A 25,116-nucleotide genomic window follows, 5' to 3' on the forward strand; every position below is an offset into this window, starting at 1 on the left:
CTATCTTTATATATATATATATATATATATAATCATATTTTCTTTATCCATTCATCCACTAAATTACACCTAGATTGTTTCCATACTTTGGCTATTATGAATTGAACTGCTATGAACATTGATGTAGTTCTGTCACTGTGGTATGCTGTTTTTAAGTCCTTAGGGTATAGATCAAGCAGTGGGATAACTGGATCAAATGGTGGTTCCAATCCAAGTTTTCTAAGGAATCTCCATACTGTTTTCCAGAATAGTTGTACCAGTTTGCAGTCCTACCAACAATGTATGAGAGTACCTTTCTCCCCATGTCCTCACCAACATATATTGTTACTTGTATTCTTTTTTATTTATTTATTTATAGTTACTTGTATTATTTATTTATTTATATTTGACAGAGGAATGCCTTACAATTCTTATTACACATATAGAGCACAATTTTTTATATCTCTGGTTGTACACAAAGTATATTCACACCAATTCGTCTTTTCATACATGTACTTTGGATAAAAACAATCATCACATTCCACCATCATTTATAATTCTGATGAGAGGGATGGTATTTCAGTGTAGTTTAAATTTGAAGTTCTCTAATGGCTAGAGATGTTGAACATTTTTTCATGTATTTCTGACCATTCATATTTCTTTTTCTAGGAAATGACATGATCTGCTTTATATGGGTGAGAATACAAACCTATTCTTGGGGATGAATTTTGAGCAGCTTTCTTAAAAAGGGGGTTTTAGTGAGCACAGTAATTCTGATTCATCCTCAAGTAATTCTGATGCATCCTCTATAATAGAGCACTTCCCCAGTGAATTACATGAATGAGAATTCCCTTCTGTGCTTTCCTTCTAGGAACATGCCACCTAACACAGGGAATGAATGGGGAAAATTGAGTTTGATTCTTCAGTATCTGGCTTGAGCATTTAGCTGACTTTATAGTTTCATTAGTTGAGATGGAAATTTGGAGAAATTTCCTAGGAGCAGCACATTTGGAGAAATCAAGCATCATCTTTTCAATTTGGTTAGAATTGAAATATTGTTTAGATGTCCACGTAGGAATGTCAAGAAGGTAATAAGATACATATGAATCAGAATTCTTGCATATGTCCAGAACTGAGAAGTAAATTTTACAGCTTTCACCATATGGACAATAAGGCCTAAGAAGGGATCCAAGAGAGATGAGATGTGTGGTGAGTCTTCTATTTGTTATAGTGAATGAATATCAATAAATTATTGAGTTCAGACTTAAAAAAGGAAAAAAATTATACTAGTTATTCATTAAAGAATTCAATATCGATTTAGCTTTAAAAATGTATGAAGAATTTTTTCTTACCTTTTTTTTTACCTGCTAAATAGAGAAGGTTTCTTAGGTAAGTAGACATTTTACATACATATATTTGGATGCTGGGAGTGTATAAAGTGTGAGATCATAGGAAGGCAGGTATTAGGCCTGCATTGAAGCAGAGAAAGACAAAGAGCCAATTTGAAGGTGTCCTGGAAATAACAGTTTTTGCATAAACATATATATATGAAAATATTTTAGTGATCATAAAGCAAGCATTGCATTGTTTAAAGAAGTTTTAACCATTCATCTATTGAAGGGCATCTGGGTTGGTTCCACAGTCTAGCAATTGTGAATTGTGCTGCTATGAACATCGATGTGGCAGTATCCCTGTAGTACGCTCTTTTAAGGTCTTCAGGGAATAGTCCGAGAAGGGCAATAGCTGGGTCAAATGGTGGTTCCATTCCCAGCTTTCCCAGGAATCTCCATACTGCTTTCCAAATTGGCCGCACCAGTTTGCAGTCCCACCAGCAATGTACAAGAGTACCCTTTTCCCCACATCCTCGCCAGCACTTGTTGTTGACTTCATAATGGCTGCCAATCTAAAAAATGTGGCATTTATACACCATGGAGTATTACGCAGCACTAAAAAATGACAAAATCATGGAATTTGCAGGGAAATGGATGGCACTAAAGCAGATTATGCTTAGTGAAGCTAGCCAATCCCTAAAAATCAAATACCAAATGTCTTCTTTGATATAATGAGAGCAACTAAGAACAGAGCAGGAAGAAAAGATTAACATTAAACAGATACATGCGGTGGGAGGGAAAGGGAGAGAAAAGGGAAATTGCATGGTAACGGAGGGAGACCCTCATTGTTATACAAAATTACATATAAGAGGTTGTGAGGGGAATGGGAAAATAAACAAGGAGAGAAATGAATTACAGTAGATGGGGTAGAGAGAGAAGATGGGAGGGGAGGGGAGGGGGGATAGTAGAGGATAGGAAAGGTAGCAGAATACAACAGTTACTAATAGGGCATTATGTAAAAATGTGGATGTGTAACCGATGTGATTCTGCAATCTGTATTTGGGGTAAAATTGGGTGTTCATAACCAACTTGAATCTAATATATGAAATATGATATGTCAAGAGCTTTGTAATGTTTTGAACAACCAATAAAAAAAATAAAGAAGTTTAAATCTTTTTACAGTAGTTGAACTATTAAAACACATTTAAATAAATACAGTGTATTTAAGACTGTGTTTAAGTGGTGTTCAAGATTATGAATGTTGTCTTAAACACCATTGCTTCTTTTCTAACATCATTTCTTATTTTCCTTTTTTGATTCCTTTCCTTTCATGAATTTAGGAAGGGAAAATCTGTGTCACATGAGGCATCATTGTGTCTGCAGCTTTTTATTATTCAGTGACTATTAAAATGCCATCTACACTGCACACATGCTGGCCTCCACTGTGTCAATTGCTTCTGATGTCAGACTTAACCCAGTTGTCAGAAGCAGATTGCTAGAAAATTTCTCAAATATTTTCTACTATTTATGGATTGACACAGGTGAGGCTTAAGAGGAAATATATAGGGAAGAGGGAAAACATGGGGTGGGGGTGCTGACTCATGTTTTAAAGGCTATTTTCCTCTGTTCTTTTTAAACAACATTAGCATGATTTAGTATGGTACTCAGAAACATGGGGTTTTAGCTCTGCCACCTCCCAAATGAATGGGCATTGGAATGTATCTTTCTTTGCCCATTTTTCTTATTTGTAAAGTGACCACTCTACAGGATTATAGTGAGGATAAAACAATGTAACAGATGTCATGCATTTAGAACATTGCTTAGAAGGAAGGATGCGTTCAGTATGCCCTCAACTCCTTATATACTTTTCCTAATCTCTGAGCTACAAGAAGTGCCTACTAAGGAGAACAAATTACACTTAAGATTTGATATGCTGTTACATGCTGTTGAATAATATAGTGCTTTTTTTTTTAAATAAGGGGAATCTTGCTGTGTTTATTGTGTATCTAAGCTATGTACACCTTCTTTTACACTCTCATACTTATAATAATCTAAGTTTGCTTTCAATAACAGTAGATAGAAGTCAAGAAGTTTCTGTCTTCCTAATAAGATAAAAAGTAGAACTGAAAATTATTTTTCCCAGTTTGACTATTTGATTCTGTTTCATGACAATTCATGTCAAAACATAAAATTGCAGATTAGCTTTATTAAGAAACAGAGTGGTATACTAGGAAGAATTAGAATTAGAAAATATCTATTCTAGCCTTCAGCTGTTATTTATTCACCCATCTATTTATTTGATAAATAATATCAAGTATGCTGATACATACTAGTCACTATTCTAGGGGATATCGCAGTAAGCAAAGTCAGCTGTCTCATCTACTTTTCTATTGACATAGAGAAAATTTTAAAGTAAACAAATAATGTAATATGTTATAGAGTGATGGATGCTTAGTATAATGCAAATTGGTAAGGGATCAAAAGTGATGGAAAATGTTTTACTTTGTTTTTAACAAACAAGGTATTATTTGATCTTACATATATCATTCAGTATATCTTGTTGAAATTTTCTATGTCTCCAATATGTGTGTTTATGTGTGAGTGGTGGGTGCACATGTGTATAAGATTGGGGAGTTGTAGTAGCCTTCCAGTGGTTAGCTATGATTTGCTCATGATCCTATGTAATAATTCCATACAACTTAAGAGAAATCATCTCCTCCTTTATCTATTTAATCATGGTCCCACTCTATATTTTCCATATTACATAATAATCTGCATTATAGCTCTTGCATTATGGCATGGTATGTTTCACGGCAGTTTGTATGTATTTTCTCAATTGATTCACCATTATATCTATTGGTTCTTCATTTATCTAATATATGTGGAGACTGTACCATATACTAGGTCCTGCATTGGAAGATTTGGGTCACTATTATAATTCTTGTACTACAGTAAATAAATAAGTAAATAAGAAGTGATTGAAATAAATAGGAACTAGTCCAAAGGAAAATAATACACCTATAGAAAGTTAAAGTAAAATGTATTCTCTTACAAAGGTAAACAATATTGCTTATTTTATTCATGACCAGTCCATTTAAACTCGAGAAGGTTTGGGCTTCCTTTTGATATTATCACCCATGCATGTCAATGAGAGGAGATCTGATTTTAGCCTTCAAAAGTCTCTGGACAAGGGTCTGGATTTGTAGCTCAATGGTAGAGCACTTGCCTCACAATTGTGAGGCCCTGGGTTCACATAAAAACAAATAAAGGCATTGAGTCCATACCCAACTAAAAAATAGTATTTTAAAAAAGTATCTGGACAAGAAGTTTTGAGTGAATGGCTTTTTATTTATGCTATATAGTCAATACATTCCATGGAGTAATTACAGAAAACATTTGTTGATTGAAGAAAGAAAATAATTTGCCATTAAAGAAGGGCAATTTTTTTTCCTAACACAATGAAAAGACAGAAGTACTCATCTGTGCTAGCATCTGACCTCCTTCTTGAAAATATATCAGTTAAAAATTAATTCAGTGAGATGCATCCCAGGTTCCCTGGGGAAAGGCAGATACGGGACAAAGCATAATACTTAAAAGCAGCCCTAGGAAAAGTCTGCAAACAATTTCCAAGAATATTTTCCATATATTACAAGAGAAGATAGCATATATTAAGAAAACTAAGCTGGCTGGGTGCAGAGGCACAGCCCTGTAATCCTAGCAGCTTGGGAAGTTGAGATAGGAGGATTGCAAGTTCAAAGCCAACCTCAGCAATGGTGAGGCATGAAGAAACTCAGTGGGACCCTATCTGTAAATAAAATACAAAATAAGGCCACACATGTGGCTTAGTGGTTGAGTGGCCTGAGTTCAGTCCACAGTACCAAAAAAATAAAAGACTGAGCTGTCCAATCAGCTTATGTTTCCTCATTGGATCCCTCCCTGAGATTTGGAGAGACTCTGAAAGAAAGCTTTATATTGTCACAATTTGAATATGAAAGATAGTTTAAGATTGCATAATTATCACTATGGGAGATACCAGCAATTTTCCTCCACTAAATAGGAAAAGCCACCATAACACAATGCATCAGTGACCAAAACAGCAATCACCCCAATGAAATGATACCGTGTAGGCCACCTTCGAGCCCATAGCAGAAAGACCCTCCAAAATTAGAGTAAACAGCAGTAAGATACAACTTCCTGAAAACACAGGGCAAAACTTCATTACTCTGCTTAAGCCACATATAAAATTCTGCTTCTCCATCATAGGGTAGCAATCAGAGCCACCAAAATGAAGTTGTACAGAGAAGTGATAAAAGAAAAACAACATAAAGTGTATTTAATGGAGTTAATTTGAGCAAATAACCATTCATGAAAACAAGCAGCCCTCAGAACCAAAAAGCCTCCCAGGCCTATGCACTGGGCTTCCATGGGGTGAATGCAGAGGGGAAGAAATCATTTGATTGACTGTAGCTGAACATTTGCCTGCCTTGGGCATAATCACATGCAAAGTTACCAGTTTTACTTTAGTTGGTGTTTTGTGATTAGTTAAGCCTAAATTTCATTTTACTGTTTAATTTGGGCTTCCATTTGATTATGTAGGAACCCAAGCATCTGTAGTTGTTTCTGCCTGATTGCCTCTCAATTATTATTTTTTAATAGCAAAATAAATGACAAATGACATGGGTAACAATGTTGATTTCAATTGTTCATTACAGGAATTTATTGGATTGATTTCTCATCAGAAAAGAATTCCTTCATATCACACTTCACTCACAGGAAGCATGAATTGAAGAAAACTACACAAAATCTCAATGACCTAGTAGTATATAAGAAGAAAATTTTAATGAAGAGTCCATGAGCATTGAAAAATCGAACTTTAACAGCCCTCCTGACACACACACACATACACACACACACACACACACACACACACACACACACACTGGGGGCTGCCTTTCTTAGTTGCTCATTGGAGATTGAAAGCATTTAGGAGATGTATCAAATCTAACCTATTCTAGTAAATGGCTGATGACTGAGCCTCAGTTGCAAACAGTACTGGAGGAAGGGAACTTCCAATCCGAGTTTTAAAACAATGAGATTGAAACTATAAGTGAGAGACATTCACCTGAGGTCTGTGCAGAAAATGGATGGCTTAGGCTGGGGATATGAGTGGTCCACTCTACAGTCAGAAGTTGTATGCATGTGTTATGGAGAACTGGCTTTATAGGCAAAATGTATCCTTTTTTATATGGGACAATTTCTACAGAAATGGGCTTTTCACTAGGTTCAGTGGTACTTGATTATAATCCCAGTAACTTATTATGGCTGAGGCAGGAGGATTGCATGTTTGAGGCTACCCTGGGAAACTCAACAACACCCTGTCAAAATAAAATTTTAAAAGATTGGGGTATAGCTCAGTGGTAAAACACCATTGGAATAAATCCAGTGTCGTTAAATAAATAAATATAAATAAATAAATAAAAGAAGTAGGCTTTCAATTAAGATCCTATTGTTATTTTTCTCTCTCTTCCATGTGAAATTCCTCCTTAGGACATACACATAGAAATGTTTTTTGTTGTTGTTGTTGTTGTTGTTGTTGTTGTTGTTGTTGTTTGTTTTCAGCTTAAACTTGGAGTTTGAAAATTTTGATACCTTGCCATTCCCTTCCTGCATTGATCTCTTTGTTCCAGACTTATCTTTGAGTATATATATATACCCAGAAGTTATGGGCAAAATGTTGAACAATCTCTAAGGCATAAGCACCAAACAATAACAATAAGTGTCAGCCTTTGAGCTGGAGCAGAATCTGGAAACACCCTGGTTAAAAGGCCTTGCCAAGTGGATTCTTCCTCCCAAGGTGGTCCATGGAGAAAGGACTATGGTCCTTTGCTATTATAACTTCTGTTTCAACAAAACAGTATCATCATAATGTTGCATCAAATGAAGTTAGGAATCTCAAAACCAACAAACATGACTTTATTCTACTAGCCAAATGACAATTCCATGACAATATTGTACTATTAGTTCACCTCTGAGACCACTCTCCCTTCCACCCCCAGCATATTTCCATTTGTGGCAAATTCTCCAATTAAGGCTTAAAATATAGGGTTGAAAAAGGAAAGGCTTGATTCATGTTATTATTAATTATTATTTTCCTAATCAGACCATTGGATCTCTGTTTATTACCTCAAATATAGAAAAGTTCTCTGCTGTGTTAATATGAAGTAATCTGACAGCAAATGTAACCCACTTGAATGATATAAGCATCAATTAGCCTTGTGACTTTCAGCAGATCACTTGCTATTTTTTCCATCTATAAAACTGGAGTAGTTACTCTGATTTCTAAGATTCTCCCAGTTTGGGTATTTTGAATCTGGTTTTATGAGCTCATAGTAGTTAACACTTCTCATTTTTCATAAATTGTACATAGAAAAGTAGAGGATGATAGCATTTATTCTGTACTTGGTAGTATAAACAGGGAAAGGTTTACTATTTTGATTTCCTAATGTTATTCACTTTTAATTTTAATTAATAGACCAATTTACATCAGCAAATAATCAGTTCTGGAAAAAGGATCATCTATCTTGATGGTTTAAGCATAATTTTCACCAAAGAATCAACATAATTTTTTATTTAGATTGATTTATAAACATTCCCTTTAATAGCTTTTTAGAGTTTTGTGTATTTATTTACAGTTGTCTTTGAATATTTTATTCATTGGAATTTATCCTCTTTTATTAGCTATGGTCTAGCTCTGACTTTCTTATATTTTCCAGATGACTCCCTGGTTGTTCTAACAATATTTACAGAATTGTTCATCTTTCCCCAATAGTTTGATATTACATAGACTTTTTTTCAAATACATTACATGGTTTTGGGACTTTTAATTATCTTCCATTCATTTGTCTATATATTTATGTTCAAATATCTTATGTGGCAACTTATAGTGAAATCTTTGGTACACTCTACAACTTACTTATGATTCATTTTTTTCTTATTTTTAAAAAGGCAGCAGTAGTAGTATGTACCTTAGAGATGTTAGAAACAAGAAATTATATAATGCTTAAAGAATTCATCATAATATCTGACCCATTCTAAATTTCTAAAAATGATATATATTATTAACAATATGTACTATTAGTAATAATATCAGTAATATCATTTTCTTCCTACTGCTAAAATTTTATTTGTATTTTATGGTTGGTTTCAGTGCATACCTGTTTGTTTGTGTATGTGTTTTCTAGGATTTGTTATTGTAATTGACAAATTCATGCAGTTTAAACTCATATAGTTTTGGGGAAGACTCCCTCCATCTCTTCTAATTAGAATTAGTACTGCCCAGCAGGAATCTTTATTCTAGATAGTAGTTTGCATCCTACTAGGTTGCTGTTGCCATGTTTCCTAAGTCATTCCTGTACAGTTAAATGTGTGTTTTGATTCCCTCTTGAAAATCAGCTAGAACTTCTCTACTCTGTAAAACAAAGCCTAACTCCCTGCTGGTACCATTTTCGCAACCCTGCCCAAACTGGAAATTGGCCAGTTTTAGTCTTTTGTTCTCCAACTCTATGGGGAAAACTTCAGTCATCACCAAGGATGAGCATGGAACCCCTCATTGAGCAGCTGAAATTAAATCCAATAACTGTGGAGTTTTTGTACACCCGAAGAGAGTACTGGAAAGATAAGGTACAAAAATTCACAAGCTGATTTGCATCTTCTGTACCTGTTCTCAAAACAGAGTCTCAACTCTATTTTTCCCTAATCATCGACAAAAGAATATGCCCCTCACAGCAGAGCCCATAAAAAGTAGCTTTTATATCTTGATTATTTATTAGAATTGTTTTTTTTTTTTCATTTTTTAAAGCAGAAAATCTAGCATAGAATCTTAAAACAGAAGAAGGAGTTAAAGGGATACAGACTTTGTATATACCAGCCAGTAAACTGAACTTCTGATTTCAGGGTTCATATTTAGGTTGTTTAGTAGAGACATTACATGGGCTTTTCAAGACCAGAGATGATATCTTTATAAAACACTGCACCACTACCCTGGGTCATTAGCAAACTAAAGATTATAGTACCTAGATAGTTGTTGGGACTTGATCGTTTTTGATTCTTCAGTTTTGAATGGCAAGAATTACATTTCACCATCTTGAATTAAGGTCTGCTAAGTATGAGATGTATTTCTGCCTTTCTGTTTATACCCTATGACAACATCGATAACATCATGTATCCAAGGGCAGAAACTGAAGGAATATTTTCCATGGAAGTAATCAGACAGTCAAAATTTGGAATCACTCCTAGTTCTTTGGAAGTAAAGTTAAATAATCTGAAAGCAGATTTTTTGTGTATAAGAATTTTAATAAAAGTGTAATTAGTTCATCAAATAGCTTTAACTTTTCAGAAATATTTCTCAGAAACAGGTTTATTACAACTGATTGTTAAATATGCTGTCTCATTGCTTGATAATGTCGTTGAGGGGGAGACTAATCCATTGTCAGCTCTTCCTCCACAGTGAAATTCTGCTTTATCTACATTCTCAATTGGGACTTACTCTTTGCTCTTAATGAGCCTATGACTAAGATGTGTAGTTGACACATCTTTAGCTGACATGATTAATAATGTTTTCTCTAGAGTTTTCCCCCCTCCTTCTATTTCTTAGAAAATACCCACCTACTTGACCTCTGGCTGGAACTCACCTTCAAGCACATGCATATTTATAGTGATTTTGACAAAAGAACTAGAATAAAAATAGTTCCACAAATGGGACTTATGTATACATTTTGAGTTTAATTGTTTTTCAAGTTAGAAAATGTAGAATAACTTCTAGGGTCAGATATTATTTTATATTTTTCATGCATTATAAATCCAAATGACTGTTTTGCAAGGTTTGGTCAGAACAATTAATGACTGTCTCAATTGTGTTTAGTTTGCCTTTTTATCTTCTTCTTCTTAACAAAATAATGGTGCTTTATATCTCCATTAGTACCTCATTTTTCCTCCCTATTAATCTAGAAATAAATGAAAAATGAATTAAATAGGACTTGTATTATTATTTTAAAACTGCTAAGAAGGAAATGTCCAGAAATAAATGATTACAAGGATACATTTAGAACCTGTCAATGTCTTAAGAGTCAATACTTGTTTTTTGACTCAAAATGATTCTCCCCGAAATATTCACAATAGGTTAGGAATGGAATATGAAACATATTACTATGTGTCCAGCTCTTTTAAGATTATGGTGCCCTTTATTTCTTTTTATGTACCTTGTTTTGGAATACTTTTGATGTGTATTCAATTTCAGCTAAATTTATTAAGTATTATATATGTTTTATTAAAAGTACTTAAATCTCAGTGCAGAAAATATTATGTTTACCATAATGTGGCCCATTTCTAAGGCAACATAATTCCCAGGGAGACCAGTCACTTTTATTTGCAGGTACTTGGGACATAACTTGAACACTCCCATAAGTCACATCTTCCTCAGTCATTTTTCTTTTTATCATGTTTGTAATCCTGGACTACAGAATGATATTTGCTTAAAAATATGTTCACAGAGTTCTTATTCTTGTTTTATTTTGGCTTATTGAATTCACTATTTCCTACACATAAAAATTTCCTTGGCCTTGTTAGCTTGTTTCTCTTTTCCAAGTTGAGTTAAGGGGGAACCTGAAAATGGACAATGTCAAATTTGACAAATAGACCAAGGAACTTAGCAGACTCTTCTCAGAAGATGATATGCAATTAATCAACAAATACATGAAAAAATGCTCAACATCTCTAACAATTAGAGAAATGCAAAAAAAAAAAAAAAAAAACCTACTCTAAGGTTTCATCTCACTCCAGTAAGAACAGCAGCTATTAAGAATACAAACAACAGGGCTGGGGTTGTGGCTCTGAGATAAAATGCTTGCCTAGCACATGCAAGGCCCTGGGTTCAAACCTCAGCACTACATAAAAATAAATAAATGAAATAAATGTATTATTTCTGACTACAACTAAAAAATAAATATTTAAAAAAGAATACAATAAGTATTGGTGAGGATGAGTGGGAAAGTTTACACTGATACATTGCTGGTGGGACTGCAATTTGGTGCATCCATATGGAAAGCAGTATGGAGATTTCTTGGAAAACTGGGAATGGAAGCACCATTTGACCCAGCTATCCCACTCCTTGCACTATATCCCAAAGACTTAAAAATAGCATACTACAGGAACACAGCCACATCATTGTTTCTAGCAGCACAATTCACAATAGCTAAACTATGGAACCAATCTATATGCCCTTCAGTAGATGAATGGATAAAGAAAATGTGGTATATAAATACATGATAGAATATTACTCAGCAATAAAAGAGAATGAAATCATGGCATTTGCAGGTATGTGGATGGAGTTGGCGAATATAAAGCTAAGTGAAGTTAGCCAATCCCCCTACAGCAAATATCAAATGTTTAATTCTCTGATATAAGGAGGCAGATTCATAGTGGGGTTGGGAGGGGGAGCATGGGAGAATTCGACAAACTCTAGATAGGGCAACGGGGTGGAAGGGAAAGGGAAGGGGCATGAGGGTAGAAAAGATGGTGAAATGAGATAGACATAATTAACCTAATACATGTATGAAGACATGAATGGTATGAATATAGTATGCATACAACCAGAGATATGAAAAATTGTGCTCTGTATGTGTAATATGAATTATGATACATTCTGCTGTCATACATAACAAATTAAAATTTTCAAAAAATTAAAAAGATTAAAAATAATTTAAAGTTGACTTGTTCCTTCCTCCAATATCTAAATCAAATTTGATATATAAGAGTATGTATAGGGTTGTTGTGGGAGTACAAATATGTAAGGGATGACACACCTGTTGACAACCTCAAAAGTAGACACTAGAATAATTTCTAGACAAGATTAAGGCAGCTATGTAGGGCCAAGAGGCATATTGTCAAATTCCAGGACAGAAAAGATGGCCAAAATTACAGCATCCCCTGTCTCCAAAATATATGGAAGATGGATATAACCAGGCCTGTCTGAGCACCTGATCAAAGTGTGTTGGTATAGTTATTTCAACTCATGAAAATGTCACAGAAAGATGAATGCATCCTCCATGTCATGGGGCCCTTTGAAACACCTGGTAGGAGAATGGAACTCAGCTAATGGGTTGACAAGCAAGTGACCTTACCACACTTTCTTGGCAGTGGAACATGCAGAAGTTGAAATCTAGGTAGTAGGCAACCAGAGCCAGACACAATCCTAATCTGTTCAATTGTTTTGAGTCAGCAAGTACAGAGTCATACATTCATGACAAATACTAATCTGTGGATTTGCAAAGCAAGGAAAGCACAGAGTAGGGGCCTTTCCTGAGAATGGAGTTGGTGAATTCTCCTGTGTCATGACAATTCTGGTGAGTATGCCCAAAGACATCAGAGCTGAGACAAGTCAGGTACTTGCAGGTGAACATAGTTTAACCCACCAGTCAGATGACACTTGGATAGACACAGAAAATCTCCAGGGGTGTGTGTATATGTGTGTGTGTGTGTGTGTGTGTGTGTGTGTGTGAGAGAGAGAGAGAGAGAGAGAGAGAGAGAGAGAGAGAGAGAGAGCATGTCTGCACATGTGTATTGATATTTGTGTTTGTATTTCTGTTTGTGTCTCATATTCAGTGTAAAAATGAAGGGAAAGTCATTTGTTACATTTTCATTGATGGTATAGTAGTGAGTCATTTTCCTGCTGGGTACTGCTTTTTAAGTTGATGTATCCCTCTTAATATATCATACTAAGGAGAAGAGAAAAAATTGTATCAATGGATGTGTACTGTCTAGTGGAAACATTCCCAGCACTCATCCTACAAATTTATGAATAACCTACTGCTTGCCTGTGGATGAATAACACCTATAATGTCCATGACTTTATGTATTCCTCCTGAAATTTGGTCAGTACCCTGAAGGATATCATGGTTTTGAGTAATATATATATATATATATATATATATAATACTTTATATTATATTATAATATAATATTATATATATAATATTTTATATTATATTATAATATAATATTATATACTATATATACAATATTATATAATTATATATAAAATATTATATAATTATATATTAACAATACATTATATAATTATATTTTATATATTATATATATACACACATATACATACACACACACACACACACACACACACCCCACCTCCAAGCCCTGTGAAATGGCCATTTGTTGGCTTGGTGAAAGGAATGCTGAGCATCACTGTGAAACTCAGATATCACTCTGAAAGGTATGGTTTTCATAGGAGGACCTTGCTTGGAAAGAAAGAAATCCAAATAGGATGAACAGTAGGAGTAATTGCCATAGTTTTGGTCATGTGGAAATCTATCAAGGGCATTGGTCTTCCCTATGTTTCTGTTTCAAAAAATGTGAAGAAGGTCTTTGCCTCAACCCTCTCTATTTTGAAGCCTCAGGTAGAGCAGTTTCAAAATTAATGTAGTGGCTGCAGCTGTCACTCAGTAGTAAATTGCTTGCCTTGCACGTGTGAAGCACTAACTTAGATCCTCAGCACAAAGGATATTGTTTGTCCACCTACAACTAAAATTGTTTTTTTTAAAAAATGTGGATTGAGTCTTAACTGCATCTACTAAGACACCTGATATTCAAGAAGTGACAACAGGGACCCTCTAGGTGGAATACGTTTGTCCTCACCCTGAGATATCTAGGACATAGATGGTTGAGTTCTTTTTTTCCTCAAATACACACAGAGAACCTACCATTGGCAGACACTAGGCCTCTAATTTGGGAAGAAGTGCATAGTGCATAGTGCATAGCTTCCCTTATTCTCAGGAATTGTGTCAAGCCCACCATGTTTTTAGGCAAAAGAGGAGCACTGGACTTTATGATTGATACAGTCCTGGACTTCTCTAGGAATGGAAATCTCCAGCCAGATGTTGGTGAGGAGTGGCTACATGGGAGAAGATGAGTGGAATTTGGGCCATGAGGGAGGGTTCTTCTTTGAAATTTGGGTATATGTGTGGTACTTTTTAGACATGGCTGAGTAAACCTGAGGTTCCATGCTGATGTGAATCTCATCAGATACCTGAGTTCTGGGGCTCTCAGTATATTACTATTATAGTGAATTCAGGTGGGACTTGAGGTACATAAGCATCAGATGTTTTATTGGAAATTGGAGTTAGGCCCAGTGTAGATTACTCCACAACAGAGGGAATGTTAGGCAGAATTTCACACACATTTATTGGTAGAGCATTGTCTGCCAATGTAGGGAGTCTGATACACACATGTTCCTCCCATTTTATACCCATTGGCCTGACTACATACGACCTCTTGGCTAGTATTTGGGAAGCTCTCCCTGTGTGTATTCTCCAAAGGTTCCAAATAAGAGTCCTCACTACTTTTGCCCCTGTCTCAATCCAAACCTTAAATCTATGTTGTAAACCTACACAGTGTGCATATTTAAGGGGATGTTGACTTATACATTCAATTACCAATGGTACACTGGCATATGTCATCATATATTGATTTATATGATATATCTATGCATCCCATAATTTAAAAATATGAATCCAAGTTACACACCTAGTGCCCTTCTGTGTTTTAGATCTTACATATTTTATATATTTTTATAGATATTTGTCATATACACATTCTTATGAATATTCATGTTTTCTAATATCAATTTTATTATTGCATTACAATTACTCCTACCCCAAAACAAAATGTAATGTTGACTCTAACCTTACTCCATTACTTCAATCTAATTTGACAAAAGAGCATTTATAGAGTTGATCTTGCAGTACAGGAATGTGTGGTATCATCCACCTGCTGCAAACCTCAGAGGTAGAGACCAGAAAGATCCCTGGGGAATATTAAGGCAGCTATGTAGGCCCTGAGAGGCATAATGTCATCTTCCAGGACAAAAAAAAAAACATGGTCAGAATGAGGTGATATGTCTGAATCAAGTTTTGTCTTCTCAGTCCAGGGAAGATGGACAAAACCAGGCCTGTCTGGGTACTTGATCCTGGGCATGTTGGTATAACTTTGTCAACTTGTGAAATGTCACAGGAAGATGTGTGCAACCTCCATCTCATGGGGCCCTGGGAATCACCTGGTAAGAGAATGTGGTTGCCAAGGAAATGAACTCACCTCACTTCATTGGCTAAGGAAGTTACCTTACCTCACTTCCTTGGTGATGGAACTCACTGAATTTGGAATCCAGGTAGCTAGGCACCGAGAGCCAGACACAGTCCTAGTCTGCTCACTTGTTTTCAGTCACTAAGGACAGAGGCATACTTTCTTGGCATCTACTGATCTGTGGATGGGCAAATGCCAGGAAAGCACTAGGGAGGGGTCTTTCCTGAGAATGAAAGTACTGAATCATCACTGAGTCAGGACAATTCCAGTGAGTTTTCCCAGTATTACCAGAGCTGAAACAGGATAGGCAATTGCAGATGAACACAGTTTAACCTACCAGTCAGATGACGCTTTGGATAGAAGCAGACCCTCTCCACTTGTGTGTGTGTATTTCTGTTTTTGTCTCTTATTCCCTGAGAATATGGAGGGGAAACCATTTGTTTGGGTTTTCATTGACTATATAGTTATGAGTTTATTTTGCTGATGGCTACTGTCTGTAGGTTGATATATCCCTTTTAATCTTTCATTCTAGGGAGAAGAGGAAAAATGCATCAGTGGATGTGTCCTGTCTAGTGGAAACCTTCCAAGCACTCATCCTGGCAAATTAATGAATGGACTATTGCTTTCCTTGTGTATGGGGAACACCTACTATTTCCATGATTTTTTCTATTCATCTAATTCTTGGCTGCTACCCAGAAGGTGCACATAGGTTCCTGTAAAAGATATGTTCCACCCCCAAGCTCTCTGAAGTGGCCATATATTGGCTTGGTGAAGGGAATCCAGAACATCACTGTGAAACTCAGAAATCACTGTGAAAGGTAAGATCTTCAGAGGAGAGCCCAGCCTGCATATGCTCTACAGAGAAGAAGTCATCCAAGTAGGATGAGCTGTAGGAGTAAATGCTATAGTCTTGGTCCTGTGGAAAACTCTTGAAGGACTTTGTTGTTCCCTATTGTTATGTTCCCATGAATGTGAAGAATTTCTTTGCCTCAGGCCTCTCTTTTGTAAAGCCTCAGGAAAAGCTGTTTCAAAAGTGAAAGCACTTTTTAGCTTCCCTTGTTCTCAGGAAGTTTGTGAACCCACCATGCCTTTAGGCAAATGAGGGGCACTGGATATTACATTTGACAAAGTCCTGGAATTCTCTAGGTGATAGAAGATCCAGCCAGATATTGATGAGGCATGGCTACATGAAAGAAGATGAGTAGACTTTGGGCCATGAGGGAAGGTTCTTGTTTTAAGTGTGGGTATTTGTGTGGTTGTTGTAAGTGATGACAGGGTAAACCTCAGGTTCCACTCTAGTGTGAACCTCAGTAGAGACCTCAGTTTTGGGGCTTACCCAGTAGAGGGATTACAGCGAGTTGTTTGGTATTTTAGGTATCTAAGTCACAAGAGGTATCCTTAAGGACTTACAGGTAGGTCCGGTGTGGATTTCTCCAAAGCACTAGGGATCTCAGCCATGAGTTCACATAATTTTTTCTGTAGAGCCTTGTCAGCGAAAGTTGAGAGCCTGATACACACATGTACCTCACATTTTATGCCCATTGGCCCGACTGCATGTGACCTCTTGGCTAGTATTTGGGAAGCTCTTCCTGTGTGTGTTCTCCAGAGGTTCCAACTAAGAGCCCTCACTACTTTTTTGCCCCTGTCTCAATCCAAACCCTGCAGGACCACTTACTTCATTCTTGAAATATAGCTATACCTTTACCCAAACAGTTTTGAAATTCCCATGGCCAGGAACCACTAGAGCACCTTAGGAACTTCTGTTGCTCATCATGATGGAATAAAAGAAGAACTTTATTGTGAGGAACTCATTAAAATTCTGGGTAACACAGACACCAGTGATTTTGAGCTCTCTGATAATGGGGCCTATGGCAGATGAGGGAAGGTGTGTGCAAAGAAATCTGTGCAACGGCCATGTGGATCTGGCATTTCCTTCCAAACAGCATGTTACTGACATTATGCAGCAAGCACATCCTCATATGTCAAGGTATTTTGTTGTAGTGGTTCAGGGCTATGCTCAGAATCATGTTTCTACTCTGAATTGGGAAAGGTGTATAGGATAGCAGAAAGATGGTATTTTCTCCTGGAGGCCATGATTCACCATGATTTGCTATAACTCCCTGCAGCACCATGTCCCAGTTGAACAACTTCTATTTTCTTTAATCAAATACCAAATTCCCTGTGATGCTGCAAGAACCACCATAAAAACTGGAGGATGTCCCAATGGCTTCACAATCCACATTGGGAGACATTTAGCCCCTAGTAGCAACAGTTCACCTGCAGGAAGAGGATTCATCTCTGCTGCCTTATGTCCATTGGAAAATACAAAAAAATGCCCCTGTTTCAACCCAAATTCCACATTACCTCTTACTTCATTCTTGAAATATGGCTATACCTATAGCTTGAAAAATTGGAAATTCCCATAACCTAAAACCACTGGAGCACTTTAGGAGCTCATTATTGCTCATCATGACTGAATGAGAGGGGGAATTCATTGACAGAAACTCATGAAAATGCTGGAGATTACAGAACCAGTGAGTTTGAGCATGCTGATGATGGGGCCTGGGGCATTGGAGAGGAGATATGTGTCAAGAAATCTGTGCCAAAACAATGAGGATGTGGTATTGGCTTCCAAACAGCATGTTTCTCAAATCATGCAGCATGCAGACCCTCCTAAGTCAAAGCATCCTGTTGTCAAGATTGGATTGGAACTATGCTCAGAATCAGGGTTTTAGTCTGAGTTGGGAACATATATGGGATAGCAGTCAGGCTGATGTTTTCTCCTGCAGATATTGATTCACCACCCGTGATGTAACTATCTTCAGCACTATGTCCCAGTTGACCTTTACATTCTTCTTCAAGCAAATATCAAACTTCCTGTGATGGCATTAGAACCATTGTGAAAGTTCGAGGATGGCCCAATGGCTTCACACTGCACACACGGAGACATTAAGCCCAAAGTGGCCAAAGTTCACCTCCAGGAAGAGGATTCAGCTCTCCTGCCTCATGCACATTAAAAAACAGAAAACTATGTCTTTCTCCAGTTCACACAAATGGAAGTCCAGCTATGATTATCTTACTGCCAAGGGAGGCAAGGCTCCTGACAACAATATAATTTTCAAGTACCAAAACTTAGAGACAGGCTGTCAAGAAACTATTAAGCCAGCACACCTCCATGTTTGTGGAAGGTTTACCTGTACCTTAATTTTATACGCTTTTCTGCCAACTCCATCATTGTGAGCTTCTCAGCATACCACATTCCAGATAACCCACCTCAGATATCATTCTTCTCCCTCTCTACTTGTGTTTTATTTGGGGCAATGGAAATTTTATGTCATTGCTTATGATGGCATTTTGGAAATACATTTGCATAATACATGCTCGAATGACCTTGTAGGAATTTTCTTATTTTATTTATCATCCACGTATTCAATTTCTTACCCTAACCCTAACTCTACTAAATATTGACTACATTTCCTAATATTATTGGTAAAACTAAACCTAATAGAAAAGAAATACAGCTAAACCAGATGAAGCCTTACATATATTTGGAATTGCCTTTTCCATTTTGATTGTTAGGTGTTACCAAACTAGTCACATATTCATTAAAACACTTATCCATAAGTCCTCAAATTGAAAAAAAATGTAGAATATCCTTACTCTCACTACAATGTAGCCTGGGGCAGAACACATATTTTCATATACATACATATTTTCATAGATGATTCCACATATATATTCTTATGGTTTCCCTGATGTTGGAAGGTACCAATTCTCTAAGCACAACATTCAGCATCAAGTTGGGCTGGAAATAAAAATTCAACATGACCTCCATCACAGGACAAGGATTGACATGAAAGCAGTGAAGGGAAATGAATATTTATGTGTACTTTGAAGGTTGTATATTCTATTATCAATGATATGTATTCATATCTATTCATATCTAAAAGACTAATAAGTCTATTAGTATAGACTTATGTATATAATGGAGATACAGTGCACAAATTATGCAATATTGAATAGGTGAATAACTCTGTACTCTGACCTGAGTTGATAGTGTGTATTTATGTGGACTCTTATGCATACTTTCACAAGCTCATTCCCAGGAATATTCATATTTCCTGCTATACATAGTCATTTTCTCATACTCACTCTAACCTCATTCAGTATTGAATAGTTACCCTAATTTTGCCACAGTAACTATACCTAATGATATGGATATTGATTTATGCATTCCTTATCATTGGTACATAGCCCTTAATTTAGTTCATATTCAACCTATGATATATCCATTCAACCCCATATTTAAAATTGTGTATACATATGATTGACTTTAAATAATTTCTTGTTTTAGAACACATATATTCATACATGTGTTCTTACTTATTTTCACATGAACATTCTTCTGATCATACATCATGTTTAGTAAACATATTCATTTTCTAAGCAAAACCCAAATAAACACATTATGTGTAACGATTCTTAATGTAATCACAATACTTAGATCTACTTTGAATTTATGCATATTCATGAATATCAGATTGTGTGCATATTTTTATAGTATTTTTTTAAAGAGAGGGAGAGAGAGAGAGAGAGAGAGAGAGAGAGAGAGAGAATATTTTAATATTTATTTTTTTTAGTTTTTGGTGGACACAACATCTTTATTTTATTTTTATGTGGTGCTGAGGATCGAACCCAGTGCCCCGTGCATGCCAGGTGAGTGCACTACCGCTTGAGCCACATCCCCAGCCCATTGTGTGCATATTTAAATCACAGTTTCAAATTTCCCTTTTATATTTGCATGAAAAATATTATGTATTCATCTTAGCATACATTCATGCATCAACTGGATAAAAATTGTGATATATAAAACACTCCATATATCTTCCCCTATCGAAAAACTCTAATGTGGACATTTTCCGATATTTTCACAAGTATGGTGAAAAAAAAGACTCATGTTATCTGACATACATCTTCATTTCATAAAAGAAACCTTACTGACACAATATTCAATATTAATCCTGAACTTCTGTTTGTACCACACCTGAACTTTAAAAGAAATCCTGTATTCCTATGAACGTACATGTGTATGTTGAGCAATCCATTCAATATTCAATGATATTGGTGCCTACAGATTTTGTGTTTTCATAATATTACATATTCTGCCATTCAAAATTTAAAAATAGTAATAATCATTTAACTCACCTGATACATTTCTATATCTCAGGACTTACATATTTTATCTGTTTTCATACATATTTTCCCATGTTCCTTCTAATGTTTATTCATGTGTGCTAACATTCACATTCAATATCTAACACAACCCCTGTTGCCAAAGAAAATTCAATACAAATCCTCAACTCATTCTTCTTCCTAAATCTACGTTGTAAATGTGCCTACTGTGCATATTTTAGTGGATGTTGACTTATACATTCACTTATCAATGGTACACTTCCTAGATCATCATATATTGATTCTTAGGATACATCATGGTGTCTGTGAATTAAAAAATAAGTATCTAAATTGCCCACCTAGTGTCCTTCTATGTTTCATCTCATACATACTTTTATGTTTTCATATCAATTTTCACCTATACATTCTTATGAATATACATGTTTCCCAATATTGATATTCTTCCTCTAAAATGACTCCTAACCAAAATCCAAATGTCCTGTTAACTCTAACCTTACTCCATTTCCTTAATAAAATTTCATAGAAGAGCATGTATAGAGTTGGTGTTGCAGTACATGTACGTAGAGGAACATAGACCTGCTGAGAACCTTAAAGGTAGATGTCAGAATGTATCCTGGGGTACATAAAGGCAGCTCATCAGCCCTGAGAAGCATAATGTCAACTTCAAGGACAAAGAACATGGTCAGAATGAGGGGATGCATTTGAATCAAGCTCTACCTTGTCCATCCAGGGAAGATGGACAAACCCAGGCCTGTCTGTATACATGATTCTGGGTGCATTGGTATAAGTTTGTCAACTTTTGAAAATGCTAGGGAAGATGTCTGCAGCCTTCTTTTCAGGGGACCCTTGGAAAAACCTGGTAGGAGAATGTGTTTGCCAGGGAAGTGACCTGATGTCACTTTCTTCAATTCAGAGACCTCACCTCACTTCCTTGGAGATGGAACTCCCTCAACTTGGAATTTAGGTAGCTAGGCACCCAGAGCCACATACAGTCCCAGTCTGCTCACTTGTTTTGACTCACCAGGTACAGAGTCTTGCTTTTCCAAATGCCACAAAAGCACTCAGGAGAGGATTTTCCTGAATATGAAGGTACAGGATCCTTACTGGGTCATGACAACTCTGGTGAGTTTGTCTGAGGAAACTACAGCTGAGACAAAAAAGGCAATTTTGGGTGAATATATAATTTAACCAAACAGTCACACAACACTGTGGATGGAGGCAGAACTATTCCAGGGGTGTGTATGCATGTGTGTGTGTGTGTGTGTTTGTGTGGATGTATATTTGGATATGTGTTTTTGTCTCATATTTTCTGAGGATATGAAGGGAAAATAATATGTCATGTTTTTATTTGGCTGTATAGTAGTGAGTCATCCCTGTTCATGTGTCATCCTAGTGAGAAGAAAAAAAAATGCATGAGTGTATATGTCCTGTCTAGTTAGAACATTCCCAGCACTTACCCTGACAAGTAAATGAATGGACTTCTGATTTCCTGGTGGATGGGGAGCACCTACTATGCTTATTTCTTCCTGTATTCCTCCTGAAATTTGGCCACTGCACAGAAGCTGCTGGTGGATATGTTAAAGGAAGTTCACCAACTCCATGCCCTTTTAATGGCCATCTATTGGCTTACTCAAGATAAGGCTTAGCATTATTTTGAAACTGGGAAATCATTGTGAAAGGTAAAGTGTTCAGAAGAGAATTCTGCTGGATAGGTAGATCTTGAAGCAAAATGAGCAGCAGAATTCATTCATTGTCATTGCCTTGGTCCTGTGGAAAAGTGTGTCCAGAGATTTGTTTTTCCCTATTGTTCTGATCCCCTGTCTGTGAGAAAGGTATTTGCCTCAGGAAAAGCACTTTGGAAATTTGCATGAATGGGCTGCATCTTTTCTTCAGTGCTAAACGCGTTTCCCCACCTGTGTGAGGCAATGAATTAGATCCTCAGCACCACATAAAAATAAGTAAAGAGATGTGTGTCCATCCAAAACCAATATTATTAAAGAAAACACAATTCTGGGTGGAGAATATCCACTTCTTCATGTAAGGTTGCAAACATTCATGAAATGAGAACAGGGACCCTTTTGTCAAATGAATTTGTCCTCACACTAAGGTAGCTAGTCCAAAGGTGTTTGAGTTCCTTCTGGCTCAAATACACATAAAAATCCCACCATTTGCAGACATTTGGCATCTAATTTGGATTGAATAGCAGTATGTCCTCTTGGCCCATTTTATCTTCCCTCATTCTCAGGAAGGGTGTCAAGCCTACCATGACTTTAGACAAATGAAGGGCATGGACACTTTCACTTAACCATCCTGGACTTGTGTAGTTCTGGAATCCTCCAGTCGGATATTTAGGATGAGTGCTTATAAGGAAGAAGATGGGTGTACTTAGTTCCATGAGGGAGAGTTCTTGTTTGAATGGTAGTTATTGGTGAGGTGGTTGTAAGAGACATTTGTGTAAACCTCAGATGTAACAGTGGTGTGAATCTCAGCAGAGACCTGCATTCTGGGGCTTACCCAATACATGCGTTTCAGTAAATTTAGGATTTTAGGTACCCCAGCACCAGAGATGTCTTTGGGAAATGAAAGCAAGGCCCAGTGTGGATTTTCCACAACATCAGGAATCTCAGTGAAAATTCACACATTATTCTCTGCAGAGCCTTATGAGCCAAAGTTGAAAGACTGAAACACATGTTCCTCAAAATTGAGACCCATTTGAACAGCTGCATGCAGCCTGTTGACCAAGATCTGCAAAGCCCACTTGGCATGAGTTCTACAGATGTTCCAGCTAAAGGAGATTCTTCACCAATTATTAGCCCTTTTCTCAATCCAAATTCCACATAACTTCTTACTTCATTCTTCAAATATGGCCATACCAATAGCCTGAAAAATTGAAAATTCCCATGACCTGGAACCACTGAAGCACTTTAAAATAGCTCCTTATTGCTCATCATGACTGAATGACAGAGGGAATTCATTGACAGCAAGTCATGAAAAATGCTGGAGATCATAGAACCAGTGAGTTTGAGCATGCTGATGAAGGTGCCTGGGGCAGGAGAGTAGGTGTGTGCCAAGAAATCTGTGCCAAAACCATGTGGATGTGGCATTGGCATCCAAACAGCATGTTTCTCAAATCATGCAGCCAGCAGACTGTCCTAAGTCAAGGCATCCCGTTGTGGAGATTTTTTTGGAGCTATACTCAGAATCAGGGTTCTAGTCTGAGTTGGGAAATATGTATGTGAAAGCAGTCAGGCTGATGTATTCTCCTGCAGATATTGATTCACCACTCGTGATGTAACTCCCTCCAGCACTTTGTCCCAGTTGAGCTTGATATCCTTCTTTAAGCAAATACCAAACTCCCTGTGATGGCATTAGAACTACTGTGAAACCTAGACGGTTTCCCAATGGCTTCACACTGCACACAGAGACATTCAGCCCCCAGTGGTCACAGTTTATCTCCAGGAAGAGGATTCAGCTCTTCTGCCTCATGCACATTGGAAAACAGAAAACAATGTCTTCTAGTTCACTTAGGTGGAGATCCAGTTGTGATTTTCTCACTGCAAAGAGGGCCAACACTCAACAGCAACATAAATTTCAAGTACCAAAATTGTAGAGGCAGGTTGTCAAGAAATCATTAGGCCAGCACACTTTCATATTTGTGGCTTGTTTACCTTTACCCTACTTTTATACTCTTCTCTATTACCTCCAACATTTTGCGCTCCTGAGCATTTCCCATTTCAGATATGCAATCACAGACATCTTTCTTCTTCTCCCTATCATTGTCTCTTATTTTGGGCAAAGGTAATTTTATCTCACTGTTTAGGATGGTATGTAAGTATTTTTGCCTATCACATGTTCAAACACACATTCTTTGAATATTCATGTTTTACAGTCTACTTATTCAATCTCTAACCCTAACTCTAACCCAATTAAATATTGACTACTTATTCAAATATTATTGCTAAAACTAAATGTAATATCAACAAAAATAACAGATACTATGAGATTTTACATATATATTCTGTTTCCTTTTCTTTTATCAATGGAATTGTTACACAACTAGTCATATATTCAGTATAATACTTATCCATGAATACTCAAATTTTAAAAATGCATACTATCATTACTCTCATCATAATGTACCCTGGGTGAGATAATGTATTTTTATATACATATATATTGCCACACATATTATCACATTCATTCTTATGAGTACTCTATTTTAGAAGATACAAATTCCCATACCAGAACACTAACGCTAGAATTTGCATGAACTGAAAAATAAACCTTACGTGACCTCCATAATAGAACTAATTTTTACATAAAATCATGTACAAAAAAATGAATATGTGTACCTTCAATTATATATATTCAATTATGAATGGCACATTTGTTTGCATATTCCTATTAACTCATGTATATATATATATATATATATATATATATATATATATATACACATATA

At 36.4% G+C, this 25,116-nt stretch overlaps 1 long non-coding RNA gene across 2 annotated transcripts in view; it reads left to right on the plus strand.

Annotated features, from left to right (window-relative positions):
* LOC107161101 overlaps positions 1–19,941 on the plus strand; it is a 40,425-nt gene extending 20,484 nt beyond the window's left edge. Inside the window, exons 2-3 of one of the 2 annotated variants that reach the window (XR_007345278.1) lie at positions 15,994–16,279; positions 17,588–19,280. This is a non-coding gene — a long non-coding RNA (uncharacterized LOC107161101). Of the gene's footprint in view, positions 1–15,993 lie in introns of both variants that reach the window. The other variant, XR_001505935.2, reaches the window with a different exon arrangement.
* The last annotated feature ends 5,175 nt before the right edge of the window (positions 19,942–25,116 follow it).

The sequence above is a fragment of the Marmota marmota genome, unplaced genomic scaffold (assembly GCF_001458135.2).
Source record: "Marmota marmota marmota unplaced genomic scaffold, marMar, whole genome shotgun sequence".
In the NCBI taxonomy this organism is placed as follows: domain Eukaryota; kingdom Metazoa; phylum Chordata; class Mammalia; order Rodentia; family Sciuridae; genus Marmota; species Marmota marmota.